The 6,462-nt window shown below is 43.3% G+C and overlaps 1 long non-coding RNA gene across 1 annotated transcript in view; it reads left to right on the forward strand.

Moving 5' to 3' along the window:
* Positions 1-1,177: 1,177 nt before the first annotated feature.
* Positions 1,178-6,462, forward strand: part of LOC104076805 — a 40,487-nt gene continuing 35,202 nt past the window's right edge. Inside the window, exon 1 of the long non-coding RNA XR_683518.1 lies at positions 1,178-1,387. This is a non-coding gene — a long non-coding RNA (uncharacterized LOC104076805). The remainder of the gene's footprint in view (positions 1,388-6,462) is intronic.

Genomic DNA, 6,462 nt, shown 5'->3' on the forward strand with positions numbered 1-6,462 from the left:
TGATCCCCAGCTGAACCAGCCGTGGGCAGCGGTCGGGGGACCCTGTGTGCCACCGGGACAGGAGCAGCTGTTAGTGAAGAAAGAGATGGCTTTAACCGTCGGGCAGAGGGCAGAGAGCCCTGCCGACACTTTCAGCTGGGATGCGGCTCGCACTGTGGAAAAACCCAAGAACCCCAGGATTTTGCAGCCCATTCAGACTGTATCCAGATCTGCCCACAGCCGTGGGCAGCGGTCGGGGGACCCTGTGTGCCACCGGGACAGGAGCAGCTGTTAGTGAAGAAAGAGATGGCTTTAACCGTCGGGCAGAGGGCAGAGAGCCCTGCCGACACTTTCAGCTGGGATGCGGCTCGCACTGTGGAAAAACCCAAGAACCCCAGGATTTTGCAGCCCATTCAGACTGTATCCAGATCTGCCCAGTCATTTTTGATTTCCACAGCACAGTTCCTTAAGAACGTCTGGAGGGTGGAGGATTAAAACAATTTACAGTTTACAGAAACTCGGCTCTGTTTTGTTCATGGGAACAAAGTTCGTAGTGCTGGTTTTATGGTACCACCTTGCTTTTATACTCCACGCTTTGTTAAACATGTTAAACATGATAATGAGTTCAGCGCTGTATAGTGCGCTCAGTGCTGTGCGGAAAATAAAAGTATTTCCTGCCCACACTTCAAAAGAGCTGCTATGATGGTAAAGGCTCTTTCAAGCTTAGGGCTGCTAGCCTAAATAGTATGTACGCTGGGTTAGTCTGTCAAAAAGCTCTGTATTGCAAATGTAAATTTATCTTTGTAAGAATGACAAGCTCCTGTTCAAAGCGAAACATTATATAAAGCCGTTCACTGAGGCAGTATGTTTTACCATATTCCCTCTCTGGAACAGAGAGGAGTTTTGTATTACATTAATCAGCTCCTAAGCCCTGAAGGTCACAATTATCTGGCCACTATTTTTCAGTATTAGTGATTTTAGTACGTGATTAACTTTCATGTGTGCATCATTAAGATGAGGAATTGTTTTTGAAGTTTCAAATAGAGCAGCAGGTCTTAGCTGTAGTATTTGCCATACTTGCTCAGCCACTGTTAAAAGGGATGATTTATAGAAAATCCAGCTGTGAGTTTTCGTTTCTTCAAGAGCAGGAGGCGGGACTAGAAACCAACCTAAAACCAAGCGGAGCATTGATCAGAGTAGAAATGATGTAGAGCACAGCTCCGCAGACAACAGCTAAGCATCGTGGAAGTATTAGCTGGCAGCGATAAGGAGGCGGAAGCAGCGCTCGGTGACAGAGGAGCCATCTGTCAGGAGCTGGGAATCCGATTTCAAGAGAGCAGAAAATGAAGTACAGAAGAAAGTGATTTTGGTTCAAAGGTACAGTGAAGCCCAAGGATATCTGTGGACAGTAAGTTTCTATACTGTAGAAGGGATGTTTAATACAGCAGCTAGTACTGTTTGGAAGGGCTTTTCAGATTTGAAAACAGACATAAGTAGCTCCTTTATAAAATAGCTTTTACTGAAAGTTTTTTATTTATTTTTAAGATGTAAATAAGCTTATCTGTTAGAGGTGGCTTGCTTAAAAACTTGTAAACAAACTTTAAAACCGCTGGTGTCCATCACTTCAGAGGGTGGTTTTGTTTAATAAGGTCATCTCCTGTCGAGGATAAGATTTGTTGGTAACCTTTCTGAAAAATATCTTAGAAGAAAAGACTGCTTTGGCCCCAGTTGCGAGGTGAAAAAGGGTAGGCAAGAATATTTTTTCTGGAAAGGGGAAAGGAGTTCCCACCCAAATAGATCTAAACTAACTGGAACTACAGTGTATAAACACCCCGAGGCTAAATCCTACCCTCACTTACACTGATGTAAGTCAGGTTTAAGTCTACTGCAGTTAATAAAATTACTCCTGATTTAATTAAGGATAGACTTTGGTTGCACATTTCTTAATAATGAAAAAGCCCCATGGTTCTTTCCAAAGTGCATTTTATGTTAACAGATTATTAAGGATTGCTCTAAAATATGTTAAAATTAATTGTAAACTCACATTGTGATGCATCTTTTGTCATGTATTTGCATCCTTCTTTGAAACTAGCACAAAAGCCAGCGTGAGATATTGTAAGCAATCCTATTATTTCTTGTTAGCAGGTTCTCAGATAAGGTTTGCAGTGCTCATAGTTTCATTCTCGTTTCAGTTCAGTGTCCCTTATTTGGGGTGATATGCATTAATCCCAAAAAGGTTTGTGAAGCTCCAGCTGGGAGCAGTACGGCAATATTAGCTGTAGCAGAAAAGTGTCAAAAAGTTCTGTACAAGACTCCAGACTGTATTATTGGGAACGAAACTGTTCTATTACAAATCGTACAGAAAAATTACTCTTGTTGCAGTGTTTTTAATGTACGAGTTAGAAGCAGAAGCATTGGCTGCTGACTGGGAAAAAAAAAAAAAAAACCAACAAAACCCACTCACTATTATGGCCCAATATGGATGACAAAACACTGTAGCATGTGTGGGAAAATGGCTGCAGTCCAATGTCTGGAACCATTTATCTTCTGGTAGAGTCTGGAAGATGACTGTTTTATGTATTTTACAGAAATCCCTGCTGATTGATTTCATTTACTTAGGGGGAGGGGGCACGGTGACTGATGGCGGGGACAACTGGGAAAAAAAAAAGTGGATGCTTTACATTATCCCGACATCCTGTTCTGGTTAGGGTTGTTGGCACCTTTTGAGGGGACCAGACCGTGCTGGGCAGCCCAGTACGTCCTGCCGCTGCTTTTGCTACTACACACAGCCAGAGGCTTGCTTCTTCTTTCTGGGTCTCCGTGAGCTGAAAGTTGCGGGTTCTGCTTCCACTAGCCCCAGCCACATTTTGGAAATTATGATTTGCAGAGGTCTGGAGGGGAATGGACAGAAATGGGTACAGGTCGCTGTAGCCTGCTGGTAGCTTGGCTGATGGTGGGCGCTGTTATTGAAGAGGGAGGAAAGAATTTGTGAAAGGTCTGGGGGAAAAGTCTGTTTTCGGTGTGCAGGGATTGCCAAAATAGCTCATCCCGCTTTGGCACGAGGTCTGTACGCTAGGATGATGATACAGTTCTCTTCTGACGTTTGTTGCTAAAATAGCCACAATGCCTGGTGTTTCTTTATTTGTAAGGAATAAAGAGCTTGTCAAGCACGGTAGAGACAACAGGGATATGCTGTACATCAGTGTCTTTCCTTTACCTTCCTGTTATTTTTGTGTGTGCTCTGCCTGCCTGTCTGTCAAGGTGTTTGCCTTCAAATCAATTAGTCTCACATCACGGCATGACAGTCGCTTGTTATATACCAGGCATATCTACAGACATTTGCTTTCATGTTGCAGGGAATCAGTGCCAACATTTTCGTATGATGAAACAAGAGTGGGGGGATACGTTTCCTAGTCAGTACACTGCTACTGTGTTGAGGTTTAACAAAAATGGGGAGAAAATGGACTTTTCAATTGACAATACTACTTCATTTTGTACCCTTCAATCTCTTCATGGGGTCCTCTACTAATGGTTACAATGCCAAGTCCAATGCAGGGTCATGTAACAAACCTGGAGAAAGGGGAAAGTATTGTGTCTCTCCCATCACGTCCAATTCCCCAGAGAAACCACTTAGTTCGGTCAAGGCATTCTTCATTGACAGAGTGGGAAAGAAAGAGAGAAAGACCTTCTACTTCACCCCAACTGCCGAGGAAGCTTCACATATTCATCAAGTATTTTTATCAGATCGGTAGGAGCTATTAAGCACTGTGTTTAAACAGGATCCCAAGAATAAACCCAGCATCACCTCCCTTCTGAACAGCATCCTGTACTATTGCCTTGCAGTGTCATTCAGCCCACTCAGGTTGTTTGGCTTCACCTCTCATCATGCTGTCTTAATGCGCACTCATTTTCTGTGTCTATAGGTTGAGGATGTGCTTACGGCTATCAGACATCTCTTTGTTACTCACGTGTTGACCTCTGATTTGTAAGTTTACAGGGATTTAGATTAATCGTAACCTTTTCTACTTTCTTAATTTTCTTAGCCTCCTTTTCAGCCACTACATGTTTTGGTTATCCTCCCACAGAACAGTTTCTTGTTGGGACCCTCCCAGAGGGGTAGCCGGTTTTGCTCTTGATTAATTGAGTTTGAGCCTTTCCTGCTTTTTGGTAGATCTAATTGAGGAGGGCAGTGGGTAGTGCCATGGGTTTCAGGTGAAGGTACCGGTTCTTTTCCTTGGGTATGCCACTGAGCTGCCCTACGACACTGAGCAAATCTAGTGCCCCAGTGACTTTTTTTAGAAGATCTTCCTTTATTATGGAGTCCTCGAGGGGGACTGTCTTCCTCACTGAGAGGACTTTTACTGAGATAGTACTAGTAAACAGATCCAGTGTAAGTCCAATGTCTCTCTTTAATCTTGCATTTGGATAGGAGGGGAAAAAAGTGGTCTAAGCTGATGCAAACTTGTTTTTTCATTCAATGGGACTGCATTCGCCTGGTAATTCGGAGCACATTTGGGGACTGCCAGCCCCCGAACCTTCCTATTCCGTAAGGATTTGTAGGATTGTGTGCTCAGGCTCCAGTCATTTCGGCTACTGCCCACACAGTCCCTACATTTTTATTAGTCAGCTCTTAAGTCTCTCCATTACCTGGAAACATCCTTCATGTGGCCACCACAAAGGTGCCTTCCTGAGTGCGTTACTTCTTACAGGTAAAATATCTCAGAACGTATTTTACACACATTGCACATTTTTTAATAAACCTTGTCCTTTTGTACTTTGCGATATAGTACATGACAAGCATAGGCTGGGTAGTAGAGCTACAACTGCTTCTTGTGTTCTTATCAGATATTGTTAAAAACAGAAAATTAGATTAAAAAAAAAGAAGGGAGCTGTGTAGGCTGTGGAACATTATAAAACCTCCCACTGAATGTCTGCGCAGGACATACGGCAACAGCAAAGCTGTTATGTACTAAATGAGTTCGGAGTAGGGGCCAACTGAACGCAATGCACAAGTGGTTTACTTATTCATTTATAACTCTAACCTAGAATCATGAATTTTTGCTGTCCCATAAAAAGGATGACTTTATGTGACCCTTTAAAGCCTTCAGCATTAAGTGGCATTAAGTTGATGGCTACTTGTTTGTACCTTCAGTGAAGAATTATGCATAAATCAAGTAGGCTTTGCTTGTAATGTACTCATAATCCTCACAAGCAAAACTCCCACCCAAATCTAGTGATCGAGCATGGTCTCTTGAACTCAGCAGAAAGGTCATCTCATAAAAAGTATGGGGGTATAATATTCAGGCCACCCAGGCAATTTTTTTTTGGCTAGGACATTGCTTTAATTAAGTGATTGTAAAGTTAAAATAATAATAGGATTCTGATTTAAGCAGATAAAAGCCAGGGGAGCTACATTAAACTCAGTTTCCATACACCGAACACATCCAGATGAGCTAAGCTCACTCGCTGTTTGAAGAACATTTTTGCACAGGGGGACAGACAGGATGGGCTGAGGTTGAGTCCTGAATGTTCTGGGGTTTGCGTGTTTAAATCAAGCCCTTAGCATTGTTTTGTTCCTTAATTACCTCTGGTTTGTTGATTTATTGATGCTTTTGAAGGCAAGTAGACTCAGTAAAACATAATCATCCTGTGTCACATAAAAGCTCCTGTTAAATCTGTGGACGTTATAGACAAAAGGAAAGGATTGATTGAGGGGACTTTTGTGGTGATGGTCTTCCACCTACAAGTCAAAACAGTGGTGGCTGTCTTCTAAAGGTGGAATTGAGTTACTGAATTGCAAATGAAATGGAAGGTCTTGTGAAATCACTGGTTAGGGCTGTCTCAGTTCTTGAAATCTGCCAACACAGCCAACAATTTGGGCAGAAGGTGAATGGGAACCAGTGGTCCTGCAGAAGGGGTTGGTGGCTGGAGCATCTTCATGGAGCACTGCTGGGAGGAGCGAAGACTGGACTTACCTATTCTGTATGAAATGACCCTTCCATCTGGGGGTGACTTTGGGGGAAATGGGAGTACTGTTTGCTTTAGCACTTGTTACACAGGCTTTGAACAGGGATGTAAACCACGAATGGCAGTCCTTTGCCAGCCATGAGCACTGATGTACACTTGAAAAGTCACAACATGGTCCCACCTGACTTAGTTTTGGGGAAATATTTGGAGCTTGCACTTACTCTCTGCTGCCCGTGTCCCTGGGGCCCCCATACCTGCACCCTAAACCCCAACTCCAAAAAGCACCTCTGTGTCTTTTTTTTCAGCGCAGCGGAGCATAGCATCCAGGCATTACTCCTTCCCTCTGTGTCCCTCCTGTGTCTATGTGTCCCAGCTGGTACACCTAGAGCAGGGCATGGGCCCTCATTTGTCGGAGAAGAAGGATTTAGCAAATTGTTTGTTCAGGAGATGTTAATTTGTCACATCCCTCCATCAGTGGCTAATGACCTACTTGGGCAGCTCTGTTGTATTAATTTG

The sequence above is a fragment of the Fulmarus glacialis genome, unplaced genomic scaffold (genome assembly GCF_000690835.1).
Source record: "Fulmarus glacialis isolate BGI_N327 unplaced genomic scaffold, ASM69083v1 scaffold3545, whole genome shotgun sequence".
NCBI classification, from domain to species: domain Eukaryota; kingdom Metazoa; phylum Chordata; class Aves; order Procellariiformes; family Procellariidae; genus Fulmarus; species Fulmarus glacialis.